The sequence below is a fragment of the Vombatus ursinus genome, unplaced genomic scaffold, assembly GCF_900497805.2.
Source record: "Vombatus ursinus unplaced genomic scaffold, bare-nosed wombat genome assembly UNPS02014792.1, whole genome shotgun sequence".
Classification (NCBI taxonomy): domain Eukaryota; kingdom Metazoa; phylum Chordata; class Mammalia; order Diprotodontia; family Vombatidae; genus Vombatus; species Vombatus ursinus.
The window spans coordinates 400,888-420,589 of NW_020954570.1; the positions used below are offsets into that span (position 1 = coordinate 400,888).

General features: G+C 36.8%; 1 protein-coding gene across 1 annotated transcript in view; it reads right to left on the reverse strand.

Annotated features, from left to right (window-relative positions):
- Positions 1–19,702, reverse strand: part of LOC114048285 (solute carrier organic anion transporter family member 4C1-like) — a gene marked incomplete at its 3' end in the record, with an annotated part of 141,591 nt that overhangs the window by 103,372 nt on the left and 18,517 nt on the right. The gene's annotated exons all lie outside the window — the stretch shown is intronic.

The window sequence follows — 19,702 nt, forward strand, 5'->3', positions numbered from 1 at the left end:
GCATCTCAAATTCAACGAGTCCAAAACAGAATTTATCTTTGCCACGTACCACTACCTCACAACCATCTTTTCTTTCTAACTTCCTTTCTGAGGGGCCTGAGGGCACCACTCTCCTTCTATTCAACCAGGTTCATAAACTTGGAGTCAACCTCAACTCCTACTATAGCAATCCCCATATCCAGTCATTTTTCAACATGTCTTGTATCTTTTTCCTGTCAATTTACAGGACCAATATCCCAGTTCTGGCCCTCAACACCTCTCATTTGGATTAGTGCAGTAGCCTACCTGTTCCCAGTCTCTCTCCTCTAATATAATCCTCCACACAACTGACAAGTTGATATTCCTAAAGCACAAGTCTGAAGTTCCAGCAACTTCCCCATGCTTCTAGTATAAAATACAAAATTTTTCTAGCTTTTAAAGCTCTTCACAATCTGGTTACAGGACTCTGAGGAAGTTTTAACCTCCCAGACTAAGTTTCCTCATCTATAAAACTGGAATAATAATAGCTCCTATTTTACAGAGTTGCATGGATCAAATGAGATAACTTGCAAAGTGCTTTGCAAATCTTAAAGTGGTATCTGTTAGCGGTTATTATTATGTGATTACAAAGCCAAAGTAAGTGATACTTAAAAGGGCATGGAAAATAGGTACTATATGATGGGAGAAATGAAACTTTTGTTTCAGTTTTCAAGAAAGGAAGAAGAACAAAGTATGAAAATGACAGCCAGAGATTTTGACTTCAGTTCCTGGGAAAACATTATCAATGACAATATTGGTGAATATCTAGAAAGGGTCCATGGCTTCATCAAAAATTAACTAAAACCTCATTTCCTTTTCTGGCAAAATTACCAAACTAGTAAATGAGGGTAATGCTGTGGATATGTTACCTAGATTTTAGTAGAGCTTTTGATAAAAACATCTGATACTGTTTCTGTTAATAAGATATAGAGATATGGATCAAAACAGTGATACAATCAGATGGATTCAACATGGGCTAGATGTCTTTAATAACTAAAGACTAGTTATTATTGGTTCAGTGTCAATGTAGCAGGAGGTTTCAATATTTGTGTGTTTGTGTATATGTGTATGTCTTGGACCCTTTTAGCAATCTGGTGAAACCTATGGACCCCTTCTCAAATAATGTTTTTAAATGCATAAGATAAAATATATAGGCTTACAAAAGAAAATTATTTTGTTGAAATACAGTTATTAAAATATTTTTATAAACAAGTTCTTGGACCCCAAGTTGAGAACCCTTGGTTAGCACTGGGCTAATCTAACAAGATGAAATTCAAAAGGGATAAATATAAGGTTTTGCACTGGGGTACAAAAAATGTAAAATGCCAGTGCATGGTAAAATATTAGTTATTTGAAAAAGATCAGGGAATTTTAGTGGCCTGCAACCTCAATGGGGATCATCAGTGTGATTGTAACAAAGTACACTTATAAGATCTTGGGCTGAATTAAGATCCTGGAAGTCAGAAATAGGGAGGTAATAGTTCTTCTATACTGTGCCCTTGTCAGACCTCATCTATATTGTTTGATTCAGTTCTGGGTATCACAGCTAAAGAAGGACATAAGCTAGAGACTGTCCATAGTAGGGCAATCAGCATAGTAAAGTGCTTTAAATCTATTTATTTTGAGAATCAGTCGAAGGAACTGGGCGTATTTAGCCTGGAGAAGACTCAAAGTAGGGTTTACAGTGTAGGACACAGCAATTTGTCTTCTAATATTTGAAGAGCTTTCATGTGGAGGAGGGACTAAACTTTTTTTCCATTTACTCCTAGAAGACAGAACAAGAAGCAATATGTAGAAGTTACATAGAGGTACATTTTGGCTCAATGTCAGAAAAAACCTCCTAACAAGTTGAGCTGTCCAGAAGTGGAATGGGCTGTTTGGAAAAATGTTAAGTTCCCCTCTCCTTGAAGGTCTTCAAGAGGAGCCTGTATGACCCCTTGTCAGGCATATTGTAGTGGAGATTCCTTTTCTGTATGAGTTGGACTAGATAGTCATTGAGGCTTTTCTAAACCTAGCAGACTGTAGACAATAAATCTTGTGGAATTAATGAATATCGATACTAAGTCTATGAAATGGTTCATCATGGCATTCAAAAGTCAAATCTGACTGCCATTACAAAGCCAATATTCAGGAGTAAGTCCTCAGGAGAAGTTTAAAATAGAAAAGGATAAGTATAAATGTAAGCTTTGGAAGACCAATTTTTAGCATACAAGTATCAGCGGCTAAAAATAACAAAAATCAATCAGCAAGAATTGAGTTTTTCATGTGCTCAGTCCTGTGCTAAGAGCTGGAGACAAAAAGGCAAGAATGAAACAGTATCTGCCCCCTCAAGGACCTCACATTCTAGCAAAGACCCGGCCCTTTTATAGCCATTGGAATGTTTGAGATTAAGGATTCTATGTTAGTTTTGACAGTTGATCAGGAAAATCCCTGTATCAAAACTCAGTGTCATAAAATGCGATCATTAAGTAAGTGAATGACATCCAGGGTATAATCCCTCTTTACCCAAACAATTAAAAAATCAACCATTCAGTTAAACTTATCATGTTCTCACTTCAAGCAAAGCACCATCCTACACATTATCTACTTTTTATAGGGTTGTTATGAGGATCAAATACCCCATACATTGAACATTTTAAAGTATTATGTCGATGTTAACTATTAATATTATCTCATTTTTTCTTTTGAATACATGTAGAGTCATTTCCCTCTAGTAGCTATGAAACTATAAATAAAAAGAACAAATTTGAGTGAATAGAGTCTTTGCTTTCTGAATCATCCCAATTAGCCTGCCTCCTCAGACTTTTGTTTCCCTTTGGTGCCCTTAGTGAGATTTGTGAAGATTCAAGCTGCTCCCTGGCAAGAAAAACCCATCTTTTTATCACAGATTTTCTCCCCATAATGCTGCATGATTAAAAATCTTGAAGCACCGTGGTTCTCAAGAATCAGAGTTGCTGGTGGTTCAAGAGACAGTTGTGTAAGGTGAATTCAAGCAGGCTGCCATACATTTCCAATAATGATTGATGCTCAAGAAGTGGGTCAAAGGACATCATTGAGGAGATGATGATCAGAAAAGAGGTGGTACAATCACACAGTGATGTTGAGGGAATTGCCTGTCCAAGTACTCATGAAATATAAAAAGATCTAGAAAAGGGGTTCTTAACCAAACCTATTCATTTTTTTATGCACTTAAGAACATTATTCTGAGAAAGGGTACATAGATTTTACCAGACTATTGGAGAAGTCCTTGGCTCAAAAAAAGAATTCATTATGAAATATGTTATCTACCTCCTTAAAGAGAGGTGATGGATTCAGAGTGAAGATTGAGAATTTTTTTTCCCTTTGGACATGGCCAATAAAGTAATTTGTTTTGCTTGACTATACATGTTGTTAATGGTATTTTTTTTCTTGCTTGCTTAATGAAGGAAGGGAAAAGGTAAAAGAATAAAGATGTGAAAATAAAAAAAAACAAAAGAGCAAAACATTGAACTAGAAGAAGGCCTCTGACATGTTGAGTAGATTCTTTATGGAGAATTTTTGGGAGAACATGGACAAGAATAAAGCAAGATGAGAAAGTATGATTTGCAAAATCTACATTGTGAGTGGTAATACTCATGTCAATGAGGTCACAGATGTATTCATGTATGTCATATCTCTATTTTGAAATTCCCCATGTAAGTATTACTTTTTGCTATCTTTAATTTTTCTAGTTTGCTCATTTGATGCTTAAAAACATCCTATATTTGCTTCTTTAACCTTTAACTCATTCATCTGCCAGTTTCTACTGGTCTCTAAACACCCCCGATAAGGAAAATTAAAAAAAAAAATCTTAGACTAAGAATGGCAGCATCTGAGTTTTCTCACAATATTTTTGTGACCTTGGGTAAATCATTCAATCTTTCTGATCCTGAAGTTTCTCTTTTATCAAATGGAGGTAATAACATGTATACTATCTATGACACAGGATGTTTTGAAATAAACGATATAAAAAGATTTGTTAAACTTTAAAGAGCAGCTGCTATGGTATAGTGACATCTGAGTAGGAATTTGGACTCTGCTACTCAATCTGTGTGATTTTAGGTCCTCAGTTTTCTCATGTACAAAATAAGAGGGTTCCACTAGTTGACCTCTCAGGTCACCTCTCCTAAAATTCTATCATATGAAAGATAAATTTAAGCTATTCTCATTTCCTGAATTGCCAAATGCATCCTTAGTGAACATTACAACTTATAGATTCATGATTGACATCTGGTGGAGAAAATGAGTAACTGCTTACTTTTACCTATAAAACTTGAGGGAGAAGATGGGGATTGGCATTTTTTTAGTAGTTCAACTTTATAATGCTTTTTCTCAAGAATATATTATTTCAAAAAGTGGGGATTAGTTGTATTAAAGTGATCATAATGCCTTATTCACACCATATTTAGGATTTTCTATTGAGTTCTAAGCATCACATTTCAGAAAAGGAAGCACATTTATTAAGTATCTCCTAAGTTCTAGGAACTTTGCAAATATTATCTCATTTGATCATGACAATAACTTTAAGAGGTAGGTGGCATTAGTATCATCTCCATTTTATAGTTGGGGAAACTGAGGCAAATAGGTTAAGTGACTTGTCCAGGGTCACACAGCTAGTAAATACATGAGGCCAGATTTTAACTCACGTCTTTCTGACTTCAGACTTCAGGCCTAGCACTCTATCCATTACAGCGTCTAGCTTTCAGGAGCTATAGTGTCAATAGAAAGGCTTGGATGAAATAGAAAGGATGATGACTGATAGCTAACATAATAATAACTGACATATGTAGAGCTTTATAATTTACAAAGCACTTTTCATACACCATTTCATGTGTCCCTTACAATAAGTCTGTGAGGTAAACAAAACAGATAATACTAGTCTCATTTTATACATGAGAAAGTGAGGCTCAGAAAGACCTACGTGACTCGCCCATGTTATGAACAATAACTAGCAAGTGTGAGAAACAGCATTATAACTTGTCTGCTTCTGATTACAGATCCAGTAGTTCTCTTTTCATTATAACGCAATAATTCTTTATATCAGTTTATGCAAGGAAATAGAGACATTTCACCTGGAGTGAAGGAGACATAGTAGTTGCCTTCAAATATGTGAAGAGGTTTGGTTGTTTCAGAGGTCATTTCCTGCTGGGCAATGGACATCCCAACCCAGGAGCTGCCAAACTCCTGAACTTGAGGATGCTACTTGTTTTAGGAAATATACAGGTTTTGGGTGGATGGTGAAAGGGACACTTTTATTGGGTTATTCCTGGAGAGAAGCAATTGGCCACATTGCTAAAACAGGTTGTATTTGCATCCCCACCAGGCATTAGCCAGAGTCCTTTCCCCCCTTTATCCTTTTCATCCTTGATCCCTCCCTTCCCTTCCCCTTTCTTCTCATCAAGCCATTGCTTTGGCAGCATGTGACTGAGCTGTTTCTTTAAGGGGTAAAGGTGCCATTTTGGCTTTGTAGACTTTTGACATTTAAGAAGCCTACCCTAATGAGAATGCTTATCAAAGGTTTTACCTGAGTACTTCCTGATCCTATATATATTGTCTGCTGTGCTGACTGTGTATAAGGAGCTGAAGAATATTTTATTTTAATCTTGTATTCTTTAAATTTATTTCAATTTGTTAAGTAAAATTTTAATTATATTTTATGATCCATACAGTATCTTATTGCATTTTAAAACTTGACCTGAGTTATTAGATTAGTTTAATTTAGATTTGCCTACAACGTTTGGTATAAATTGGCAATGTTTTGGTTGCTTTGGTTTTTTTATTTTTTGCAATGGCCTCAGAGCCATTTTTAAAGTGGGGAAATTGTCTCTTAAAAGAAAGGGGACTATGGGTGATATGATGGCCAGATGGGATAGTTTTGGTTCCAAGTGGCAAAAATTTTGTTTGATAAATAAGCAGCTTTTTGTTTGGGGGAAAGGAATAAAAAGAAATTTCCCGTTGACCTTGTGGGATTAGGATGATGCATTTTGAGTCACTTAATACCGAAGAATTGTTCCTTGGCTCCTATTAACTTCATTGGAAAAGTTGGATTACCAATGCAGCAAAGTAAAAATTAATTGTACTTGCCTGTCATGCAATTAGGGATTGATTAAAAATGATCTTTTAATCTTGAAAGATCAGGTACTGAGGGCAGAAGAAAGACTAACGGATTTGTTAATCATATAATATAAATGAAAAGGGCATTGCTGCTGGAGATAGAAACCAATAGACTACAACCTGAAGATATACTCCCCAAGCCAGAAGTTTCTCTGGAAAAGACTTTAAATTTTACAGAAATTAGGGTTATAAGAGAGGAGAATAAAAACAGAAGTGAAGATAGAGGTGGATGGGAGGGAATCAGAGCAAGGCAGAATTCTGTTACTGCCTTTTCCTCCCACCCCCCATTACTTCTCTGTTGAGTGACTAATTCCATGGGTAAGGCAGAAGTTGGGCCAACTTTCACTAAGGAACTTAAGTGGTTGTAAGAAAAATGTAAAGGGAAATCACTGAATCAGGGAAACAATAGCTAATGAGGCTGTGATCTAGTGGAGCCAAAGCAGAGTATTTATCACAGAATTTCATACTGGGAGAATTTACAAATGATTGACTCTTACAAAATCAGTTGAATCAACCAGAGGCACCAGATAGTTATTGTCCTTTGTCCTTTTTAAGGTTGATAAAATGGGGAATTCTTCATATTTGGTCCAATAAAGAATACCTTCCATTGCCAGTTCCTAATGGAGGATGGCAAAGGATGAGACTGTTTTTTTTTAAGATATAGATTTGATTGATTGGATTTATACCACTCTACACCTCTTATGACTACTTAATCTCAAGTATAATTAAAGCCTGTCTTTTAGTGGCAGCCCCATCTAGGCTGATATCAAGTTTTAATTATGTGTCTCCCTAATCAGACCATTGTACAGACCTAGGAAAATAAATTGGTGCCTTACCAGGTATCAAGACAAATAGGGCAATCCACACAAATAGACATTCTGGAGATGATGGGAGAAGACAGAACACCTGCTACCTTGTTAGTTGAGCAGAGAGCGAGAATACTCCTTTCCATAAGGAGTTTTGACTATGGCTTTTGAAATATGGAACGGATAAGATGATGGATGGTCAGTCCTTGGAGGGGGCAGTTTTATTAGTAAAATTTTATTGAGATATCTAGGACCAGGACATTAAACATCCTTCTGACTCATGAAAATTCAGGACATCTCTGAAAGCTTCTACTATTTCTGGTTATTCTTCTACTTGGCTATTTGGAGTTTCCCATTGTGTCCATAATAGAGGACTATTAGAATGGATCTTTCCCCACCCCCACCCTTGCCCCAAAAAGATTCCTCTAAGACCTGGGCTATTTTAGTAGCAGAAGGAAGAGGGAGGTGAGGGACTAGAGATCACATTCTTCAGTTACTATAGCTTGGAAAGGGAGAGTACTAAACATATAAAGGACTCAATTGCAAACAGAGATGATTTTGATCTTGCCATCATCTACATATGTTACACTTCCATGGTCATAAACTTTGAAATTCTCTTAACTGATCACAGTCTATTGTCATTCCATCACTCCCTTGCAATTCTTAACCCTGTTTATTACTCTTCCCATTACTTCCAATCCTTCTACCCTTCCATCTTTTATCAAGTTATCACTCCTTCATGCTCCCTTCCCCATCTTGGCCCCTTGGTGAAACAGTTCAATTCTACCTTGTTTTCTTTTTTTGAGTCCTTTGCCCCCTTAACCTATCACTGATCTCATCCTGCCGTATCTTAACCTTAGTTTATTTTCACCACCTTCTGATTTCACTTTGATTTCACCTTCTGATTTCACTCCTGCTCATGTCTTATAGAAGGAATTTATAGAGAAACATCACTGGCAAATTTATCTTACATTATTTCAACTGGTCCCTATCACAAGGCAGAAGTTTTACACCTCCCTAAATGATTGTCTGTGCCACTAATGGCAATGTCTTTTCCAAGTCTTTTCATCCCTTTTCAAGCCTCTCATAGTTACCCAACTCCTCAACTTCTCACAGAAAACCTTCCTCATATTTGACATTAAAAAACTGAGGCTCCCTCTTCCCTACTCTTCTTTATTTCACATTATTCAAATGCTTTCTGCAACTATCTCCTCCTTTACTCCCTATCTCACATGAAGAGACTGCCATTTTTCTTGCAAAAGAAAACCCTTCCATATATACAGGTGACCCAATTTCATCCCATTTTCTTCAGTAGATGACCCTCTCTATCATTACCACTCTCTCATTTATCTTCATTTTTACTACCTACACAAATGCCCATGTCTCCCTCTCAAAAAGATCCCCTGTCAGGACCCCCACACCAAAACCCCTTCTTTCTTTTCATTCCTCTTTTTTTTTTTTAAAACCATTAGGAGACACCCTGTTGTCCAGAGTTAAGGCCCAGCAAGTAAGCTTTGCCCAGAGCTTGGCATAACAACAATCCTTTGAGCTCACCCTCTGGATGAACTCTGCTGCAGCCAAATCACAGATGTGGCTCAAACCAGCCCCAGGGGTCCCTGAGCTTGGACAAGTACCTGCAGGAACCACATTCTGGTCATGAAACCCTGCTATGAATAGCCTTTTTATCTATCACTAGGCAAACTTGCCTCATTGTTGCTGTTACACCCTGCAGCTTGATTCTTTGTCTAGCCACAGCTATTTATATCAAGGCTTTGCCTCACTGCCTGGGGTGTCCTCAGTCTTAGAGGAGACTCTGGCACATGGGTCTAGTTTCCTACCTCCAATGGAATAAAGAAGGCTTTTTGTCTAAAAGCTCTGTGAGCTCTTTGGTATTTTCAGGGTTAATACCCCACTTGATCCTCCCAGCCCTGCTAGCTATGGTTCCATACCTTTCCTCCCTTTTGTGGCTAGGCTCCATGAGAAAGCAACCAAGACCTCCATTTCTTTCTTCTTGACTGTCTGCAGCCTGGATTCTGACATCCTTTAACTGAATCTACTCTCTTCAAAGTTACCAGTGGGTCAAATCTAATGGCATCATCTCAATCTTCCTTCTTATTTCCTCTATTTGACACAAGTATATACCCTCTTTTCCGTGATACTTTCTCTAGGTTTTCATTACATTCTTCTATTCTGGTTCTCTTCCTACTGATCTGCCTACTACTTCTCTGTCTCCTTTGCTGGATCCTCATCCAGGTCATGCCCACTAACAGAGACTCTGTCCTAAGCCCTTTTCTTATCTTCTTTAGTACTATTTCACTTGGTGATCTCATCAGCTTCCATAGATTCAATTATCATCTCTATGCTGATGGTTCTCAAATCTGTTTATCTACTTCTAACCTCTCTCTTGACCTCTAGCTTTATTTCTCCAAATATCTATTGGACACCTCAAATTGAATGTGCCATAGACATATTAAACTCAATATGTCTGAAACTGAACTCATTTTTTCCCCTAAACTCTCTCCTCTTCCTAACTTCTTTATTACAGTTGAGGGTACCACCATCTTCCCAGGCACTGAGGCTTGCTACCTAGGAGTTATCCTTGACTCCTTAGTCTCCTTTGCCACCCCCCATATCCAATTTTTTGCTAAGTTTTGCCAATTTTTCCTTTGCAACATCTCTCCTATTTGCTTCCTTTTCTTCTCTGATATTGCCCCCACCCTGATGTAAGCATTTAGGGTTGCTACTGCAGTAGTCCACGTGTAAGCATTTTGATTGGTCTCCCTGCCTCAAATGAGAATATTTGTAAAAGCTTAGCCCAGTGCCTGAGACATAGCCTGACACACAGTGCTTAATAAATGCTTGTCCCCTTCCACTTTACTCTCCCTCCATTCTCTGTTCTCTCTAGTCCATCCTCCATACATCTATTAAATTGTTCTCCCTAAAGCACAGATCTGACAATGCCATACCCCTAATTCAATAAATTCCAGTGGTATTGCTGCAAGATGAGTCTTTGTCTCATCAGGACTGGCTCCCAAAAGTCACTCTTGAAGGCCTCTTCTTGCTCATGGGGACATTGGTCCTGAAATGATTGCAAAAGTCAGCTCAACTCCCATTAGTTCTCTTGACCTTTAGAAAATCACAAGGTTGAAACCTCTTGATTAATCTCTCTCACATGAAAAAGAAAAGAAGAAATCCCAAGGCAGGCAAAGAACCAAGACCCATTTTCACAGGCCCAAGTTTTCTCCACTTCCAGCATTTCCTCTCGACAGATATTCTCAGAAAAGGAATCAGAGACCTACCAAAATCAAGTACGTAAATAGAATAAATGTCCAAGGCTCTGCTTGTTAATTCTTTTTTAAGGCACTCCTAGTTCTGGCAGCCAATCAAAAGAGCTTCTCTTAACACTGTGATCAGCAGACTGGTACAAAATATAGAATGTCTATAAATAATCAAATCTCACCAAAGAACTCCTGTCACATGTCACAACTTTCCAGAAAGTAGGCTCCTCAGCCTCTCCATCTGAGACGCACAGGGACCAGTTCCAGTTAACTGCTGCTACTGCTGCTGTTTGTCCTTCTTTCTCAAATCAGACCATGACATCAGGGAGGTGATGCCACAAGATGCAAGTGAATTGGATTTGAGTGAGGGAGGGTTGTGCAAAGTCACCAGCCTCACTTTCTTCTCCAGAGCCATCTGGATCCAGTGGCCAAACATAAATCAGAACAGCAGAACAGGAACTCAGTTAATTATATGTTTGGTCATAACCTGTAATTTCATTGATCTATGGAAATACTGGTGTGGAAACTCCCTGTTACTTAGAGTCTTTAGAGAGGTACTTGGGGGCATTGAGACGTAAGTGACTAGCCCAAGGTCACAGAATTATTTTGTGTTCAGAACAGAACTTGAACCCAAAGTCTTCTCGATGACAAGGCTATCCCTTTATCCATTCTGCCATACTGCTTCTCTTTCAGTTAAAAAAATCAAGAAAAAAAATTAAGAACATTTATTATTAATCAGGAAGAAGTGAATCAACTAGACTTAATGATTATTTTTAAATGAGGATCTTCAAATCAGAAGGTCCTATCATATTTTCAGCAATTTATTTTTCATAAAAATAACAGTCAAAATGAGAAGATTCTACTGAAATGTAGTTGCTTTGCTATTTCGAAGTAAAAACTTGTAACTCCTTAGGTAAGAATCCTCTCGATGTAAAGTTTTACAATTGGTTTGCATGAACAATTTTTCCAGATAAGGATGAATCATCTCTCTTCAGTGTTCCCATTTTCTAGAATCTTTTAATCTAACCCATTTGAACTGCTTACTCAAGAAGCCAGTGTTAATCATGCAAAAGTAACCACTCACTGATGTCTTTCAAATTTCTGCTTGTCATGCCTCACTAAACATTAGCTGAAATGAGAAGCAAAGCAGAAACTGATTCAGCAGTGCTGTCAGAAATTCTTGCTTTTGAGACTTCAAAAGACAAATGCTTAGTGATATTTTTTGAAAGGAAGAAACTATGTTCATATTATCCCCAATTTGACTGTAGTCTTAAAAGAAAATGTAAAATCACCTTTTTTCTTTGAATTAATGTATCACCAGGAAGCAATGTGGTGAAGTGGAAAGGTATTGGTTTAGAAGTCAAACTCAGCGCTTAAAACCCCTGTGACCTTGGGAAAGGTCAAAGGTCACCTTCACTACTTTGGGTCCCACTTGTCTCATCTGTAAAATGAGGGAGTTAGAGAAGATGACTTCTAATGTCGCTGTGAACTCTAAATCTATGATCCTAGGGTAGCCGTGCCTGGGACTTGGAGGGGTTTGGCATAACAGAAAAATTACCTACTTCTTCTTAGATGGCCCCCACCTTTGTGGAGGCAGAGTCACCCTGTTCCCTACTTTTTCCTTCAGGTGGGACTTTCGATTTATGTTTCTCACTCAGCTCCCTTTGGTAGAGACATTTCTTTCAACATGTACCAGAAGAAAACAGAAGCTTCTGAGACCCACAGGGTGATGTCTCTGCAACAAAGCCATTTCTGCTCCAAGCTCATCAAGTCTTTTAGCTCCTCAAGTCTGTTCAGCACTCTTTCTTCTCTACCAGATCTGACCCATTAACTCCATACCACTGAAGAAATTATGAATGGGCTTATTGTCTCTATCATTTATAAATAGGCAAATATTTAGGAGATAATCTTTTTTCATTATAATGACACTTTTTCCCCAATCAGATGAGTAAAGATGATATGAGGGATGTGGGAAAAAGGAAGGGTATCTTCTGAGCACCATTTGAAATTCTGTGTAGGCAGCCACTTATTATTCTACCTCTACAGTAAATAAGACTGAGTGACTGCATAAAATAGTCTTAAAATCATTTCAGATGTGCATTATGACATTCATTTATAACTGACATTTATATGGAGTTTTAAGGGTTTTCACTCTTCAATACCTTCATTATCTTATTTGATTTTCACAACCCTTTGAGGTAAATGTTGTTATCCTTTTTCTTTCTTTCTCTCTCTCTTTTTTTAAACTAGAGGGGGAATTGGGGCTAGAAGGATTATCTGATTTGCCCACAGCCTACAAGCTAGCACTTGTAGGAGTGGTTCTGACCTTTCCTGATGAGGACATAAAGGTGCTCCTCTCACTACTTTTCTCCTCTCTTGTCTTCCTCATCACTCACTTTTCTCTCTTCCTCTTGTCTCCTATCAGTCTCCTGAATAATTGTTTGGGATGGCTAGTAGATCACTAATCAAATTTCCTGAGGTCATAGTGTGGTGGTTGTTTTTCTGAGTTAAAAGGGAGGTTAGAGATCATTTAGGACAACTCCATTATTTGTAGGTGAGAAGACCAAGGCCTAAAGTTGTGAAGTGACTTGTACCAGATCACACAGTTAATTAGTGGCAGAGCTGGGATAAGAGCCTAGGCCACCAAGCTTTTTTTTTTTTTCTTTTTTTCACTATGCCATGTCAAAGTCCTTACTCTTTGGCACACAGTGTTAGAAGATGGAAGAAATTGGAAAGTGGAAAAAGAAAAGATTTAAAATGAAGGCAGGTTTGCTGCTTATAGAACAGAAACTAGTTCAGTCATTCTGAAAGTATTTTTTTAAATGTCCCAAAAGTTACTAAGCTGTACTAAACTCTTTGATCCAGCTATCCCACTGCTAGCCTTATACTGCCAAAGAAATGGAAGAAAAAGGAACAAGATCTATATGTACAAAAATATTTATAGCAACTCTTTTCATAGTAGCCAAAAACTGGAAACTAAAGGGTTGCTGTCTTATTGGAAAAGGATTAAACAAATTGTGTTATATAAATGTGATGGAGTCTTATTGTGCTATAAGAAATGATGAAATGCAGAGTTTCAGAGGGAACTAGGAAGACTTCTATGAGCTAATGCAGAGTGAAGTAAGAACTAGGACAAGAATCTATACAATCATAACATTCTAGAGAAAGCTTTCACAGATTTTTGAACTCTAATAATGCGATGACAAATCATGCATAAAAATGAAATATGCCACCCACTTCTTGTTAGAAAGATGATTAACTTAAAATACAGAAAGAAGCATACATTTAAAATATGTATAGTCATTGTGGGAGTTTATGTTTTGACAGATTTTGCATGTATGTATTCAGGGCTTTATTTTAATTTTCTTTTTTTTTCATTCTTTTTAAAAAAATATGCTCAGTGAGAAGAGAAGATTATAAAAGCAAAAATGCTTAAGTAGTTGAAAAACCATTATGAACAATCATTAAACACAACTTAGCACTTTGATTTTGGTTAAAATGGTTATTTTTAGAAGTTATACATATCTCGATATGTTGTGTTAATTTTATTTTGTGTATGATTGGTTTATGTGTAAATAGTACATTATTTTTCATTAAAAATAAATATGGGAGAAAAGTCTGGCAATATAATCCATATTCTGTATGCACAGCTTCTATTTTATTCCACAGCTTCTGAAAAGAAGCAGGGAGACGTACCCTCTCATAGCTGGATTTTTTTTTTTTCGGAGTCAAGGAACATCATTATATTTTGCAGAACTCAATTTTGATTATTTTCTATTTATTGTTTTTACTATTTATATTGTTATAGTCATGGATATGTTGTTTCCTGTTCTAATCACTTCACTTTATATCAGTTTGTATGATTGCCTGTGCTTCTTAGCATTCTTCCTTTCTTATAGCATATTAATATTCCATTATATTCATGTATCACAACTGATATGTGGCTCAATGGATAGAGCGTTGGGCCTAGAGTTAGGAAGACCTTAGGCAAGTCACTTGACTGCATCTACTTCCTCATCTGTAAAATGGATATAACAATAGCATCTACTTCCCAGGGTTGTTGTGAAATCAAATGAGATAATATTTGTAAAGCACTTAGCACAGTGCCTGGCACACAATAGGTGCTATATAAATGTTAATTATTATTGTTATTAGTTTATCCATTCTTCAGTTGTTGGACATGTACTTTGTTTCCAATTCTTTACTACTACAAAAAGTTCTCTTTTAAATATGTTAGTGTAAATGTGGCTTTTCTTTAAATTTGAACTCTTTGGGTAGGTATATGCCTATCAGTGTATGTGTGGGTCAAAGGGAATTGGCAAGAAAGATAACTAGTTCAGTTTTGAACATATTGAGGTTTTATTGTTGCGGGTCATTATTCCCTGGGGCCATTGGTATTAGACATTTGTAGATCTCTTGTATATCAGAGAAATCTGTTGTATTTTTCTTTAATTAATAATTATCAAATTTTATCTTTCTTTTGCACATAGACTCTGGGTGCTCACTCTCTCAACCCCTACTCATGTGTGCAGGTTAGGTACCCAGAAAGGAGGCACATAACATGCACACTTTGCACTGAGTCATGCCACGCAATGCCAACAAACACTGCCAGAAACACCTTGGCTTAGATTTGAGACTATTGTATTTTTTATTGTAAGGTGTTTTTGCTGTTCGTGCAAAATTTCCTGCTCTTACAGAAACATAATAGTTTAATTATGGAAAATAAAACTTTTGATATATTCCTACCATCATTCCTCAGTATACAAGTATCAAATTAGTATATCTTTGGATTGTATTGTGTTAGAATGTTTGATTTTAAAAATTGCTGTTATCTCCTTTTACAGAAACAGAAGTGTTTAACTGCACCAAGTAAAGACAGAAACCCTTTAATAATATTTCTCCAGAATCACCACTGTATGTGTATGTGTGAATATCAATTTCTAAAATTAAGCACAAACAAGTGTAATTTCATACACTAAAGCTATTATTTACCTATGAAATTATTAGCAATATTTGTTTATATTTTAGGACAAAAATATTTTTGTTTGTGGATAAGTGGCTAAATTTAGACAGAAGAGGTAAAAATACTGATGGCAATGCAGCAGAGTCTTTGCTACCAGGTGGTAGTATACCTAAATTGACAAGAAAAAGAAATTATGTTGAATCATTTTTGCAATATTGATTTACTTCTAATAATGATGATGGTGTGGAAAAACCTGTTTGCTTAATTTGTAATGAAGTTTTGACTGCAAAGAGCATGAAACCAGCCAACTAAAACAACATCTTAATACCAAGTATACAGTGCACAGCAATGAGCCAAAGGAATATTTTGAATGACTTTTAAAGTCTTCAAATAAAGAAAAACAATGATTTGATAAATTTGTTACTGTCAATGAGAAGTGTTTACTTGCATCTTATGAAATTTCTTATTTAGTTGCAAAAACTAAAAAGCTGTATGTGATAGGAGTAGCTCTCATGTTACCTGCTGCTATTAAAATGTCAGAAATAGTTCTTGGGAGAAAGTATGGGGATGCAATTTGTAAAATTCCCTTATTGAATGATACTGTTTCCAAAAGAATTTCTGAAATTAGTAATGACCAATTCCAGCAGCTTATTACCAAGCATGAGGGCAGCCCAAAGTTTGCAATTCAGTTAGATGAAACAACTGATATTTCTAACACGGCACAGTTGTTACTTTATATAAGATACGTTTATGAAGGAAACATACATGAGGAATTATTGTTTTGTCACTCTTTGGAAAGGCACACAAGAGGAGAAGATATATATATATGTGTATATATATATATATTAAAGTCTATGAACTTTTCACAAATGAAGATTTACAGTGGAAAAATTGCATTGCAGTCTGTACAGATGGTGCTGGAGTAATGATGGGAGAGAATGTTGGATTTGTAGCAAAAGTTAAAGTTGGTGGCAATGAACATATCACTTTTACTCTCTGCACGATCCATCGGGAGGCACTCATAGCCAAAAAAATTGCCAGTTAGATGCTGTGCTTCATGATACTATCAAAATCATTAACTTTATTAAAAGCCATGCCCTTAGCAGTCATTTGTTTTCAAACCTTTGGAAAGACATGGACTCCAATTACAAAAGCTTATTACTACATACAGAGGAAGGTGGCTCTTAAGAGGGTGAAGTTTCAACAAATTACTGAAATTGAAAGATGAAGTTGTTATATTTTTCACTGAGTAGAAATCTGATTTTGTTAATTTTTTTCATAATGATTTATGGGTTTCAAAACTTGTTCCTCATCAGACTCGGCTACTGCTACTATCAGCTCCAGTTGCTCATGGGACCTTTGTTGACTTTTTTCAACCTTTAGAAAATCACAAATTTGTAACTTGGTCTTTTTTGTCTGGTATTCACTGGTCTAAGATCCAGAAGGAATAAACATAATAAAGACAGAAGAAACAGAGGCACCATGCCTTGTTGACCACATGATAGCTGAGTGGAAAGGGAAGGTGGCCTGCAGCAGGTAACTAGCCACTGATGCTTCCACTGCTATTACTTCTCCCCCACCCCAGAGGCTTACAGTAGTTCTTGCCTTCCTTGCCACCGGAGGAGAGAGAAAGTTTGCATATTCAAGCCTTTCGTGTGCACACTCAGGTCTGGTTCATCAACCAATTAAAGGGTCACCTTAAAATCACCATAAAGTAAGCCAATATCAATTCTAGTACCAGCTCCAAAGTGATTAGTGTCCCCATCATGAATTTCCAGAAGTAGGCTCACCAAGCTTCTACAGGAATATACAACAGGCAAAAGAGTATTATGCATGCTTGAGGACAGGACCCTCAAGGCCCAGCCCCCTCATTACAACAGATTATTTTTCCCTGTGCAAAAACTTCTTCATTTCATATGATGGAAATTGTCAATTTTGTCTTTTATCATCTCTCTCCTTTGTTTAAGCATTCTCATCTCCCCTCCCCTCCCCTCCACAGGCATAGTCATTAGAGCTTTTCTTTTCACTTTCCTTTAGTTGTTGTAGGGTTTTGTTTTGGCTTTTTATATTAAGGTCATATATCCATTTGGAACTTATTTTGGCATATGGTGTAAAATGTTGGTCTAAACCTACTTTCTGCTAAATTGCTTCCCATTTTTCTCTTGTCAAACAGGGAGTCCTTCCCCTAGTAATTTACATTCCCAGAATGAATATCAAATAATTCTTGATTATTTCTAGTTCTTGCTTACCTAGTATCTTTTACACAATAAGACAAAACTTACCAAATCTTGAATTTGTCTCACAAAATATAAACTCTGATTCATTATTCCTTTTGGGTACAAGTTCGTCTCTCAACCTACTTGTGCACCAGTTCCTTCATCTGTAAATCAAGGGAGTTAGACTAGAAAAATTTTGAAGTACCTTTGAGCTCTAGATCTGTCTATGATCCTATGATCCTTTTGTCTCACAGTTTCATTTATAGGGATAATATCAACACTGATGTGATTCAATTTCTCTAGTAGTATCTACTTGCTGGTTAGTGAACAACGATTTCACATTTTGAGTACTAACAGCTAAATTAATATTTGTAATCAAACTAAAAAGTGTGATTCTTGGTACCCACTATGTCCTTTCTCACCATTCTTTTACTACTTCTAGAGAAGCGTAAGGGAACCAGACAGGATTGAACACTATCTTGCCTCTGCAAAATCCTATTTTAATGCCTCATTTGACATGCAGGCAACACTGGGTTTTTGAAGGCTATCTCAATGGAACATATTGGGAAAACATATTGGAAATTGGGATCCTGGCAATAGACTATACGGGATGAGAAGGGAGTATGTCTCTTCCCACCAGTACCAGGAATAGTAAGGGTAACATATAGCAGAAGCAGACAACATATGGTTGTTCAAGGCATATGAAGGGAGTTTGAAAACACTTCCTAAACCCCAACCTCCTGGGTAAAGAAGGGGATTGTTTGAATTCCTGAATTTCTGCAGACTGCAGCAAGGAGTGGGAAGGGAATTTGTCTGCCTTCCACCCCACCCCAGAATCACACAGTCTAGAATACCACTATTGTGTGCTTCTATTGTCAGTCACCATTACTATTCTTGGTAATGGTCAGAGAAAAAGAAATGCCTTCCTCCTTGCTGTCCCTTAGAAGAAGGTTTAAAAGAAAAGTGAAGATCAAGTCCTTAAGGGCTGGGAGATCCGTAGACTGTGACTAGCTTGCTTTTATAGGCCAGAAGAAGGGATGTCCTATAATCTTATCAGTGTGACTGTTGGGGTTTATCACACTGATGAAGGGTTCTCCTATCACTCCTTATTACACTAACAATCAGGAAGATTGCTTCCTTCACTGTACTGATTGGCTTATTGACTAAACTGCTTAATTAGTTAACAAAATTTGCAGGTCATCTTAGTAAAAAAAAAAAATTAAGGGTGCATATGTATATACACACTTAGTTGATAGGAGTACTGGACCAGGAAATTAGGAGAATCAGTTAGAAACAAGTTCTTGTTGCAACACTAATCCACCTCCTGGCCCTCCCTCGAGTTTCTGCCTTGTTTTCATTTTTCCAGACCAAGACCCTGATCACCTTTTCATAGTAGGTAAGGGGAAGAGCTCTGACATATGGTCACATGGAGTACATATATAGAAATATTGAAAATGTCTACCTTTTTTTTTTTAATAAGTCAAATAAACTATACACCAGCAGAAAGTTGAAAGTTTTGATCTCAGTCACAAAGGATTTTCTTCTTGCCCAACCCTTTGAAGCCAAACAGCTAAGTGAGGTAGGAAGCCCACTAAAGTACATTAGAGAAAATCTTTATATGCATAAGAGACTGGACTGAACATTGAGTATAGTGCCATCTGGTGATCTAATTATGTATTGTTCTCCTTTATAATATACTCCACTGTAATTATAAATACACATGTACACACACACATAGTAATTTTATATTGTATTCCTTACTATAAGGTAAAATCCTGTGTTTAATATATATTAATTTATGGAAGGCATCAGATGAGCTGGTGTTTGCTGCTAGCACCAATACAGTGTCCCAACTTCCACATAGGATTACAAAGTGTATCCACAACTACTCTATGGGCATGACCACTTTCAAATGTTGTAACAACCCATTTATTCATTATACCTTTTGTTTCTGGTTTTGTTTTGTTTTGTTTTATGTGATTAAGAGATATGAATGAACCCAGAGAGATGCCAGTATCCAGGTTGAAAGAATCCATTGAAAACTGAACACATTGAATGTTCAATGCCTAAAGGAAGATTTTACTTGTTCCTTTTCTCCAGCATAAAGGTATTGCTCACCTTTCTGAGATTTGCTTAATCCCAAAATCTTCCTTATATCTGACATTTGTGCAAATAAATAAAGAGAAAAAAAGTAATCACATTTTTCTTTACCTGAGAAGGCCTCTTGTCCTGGCCTTTATGTAAAAACTTTCTTATAGAATCTTTGCTCCATCTACCCACTCTAAAAAA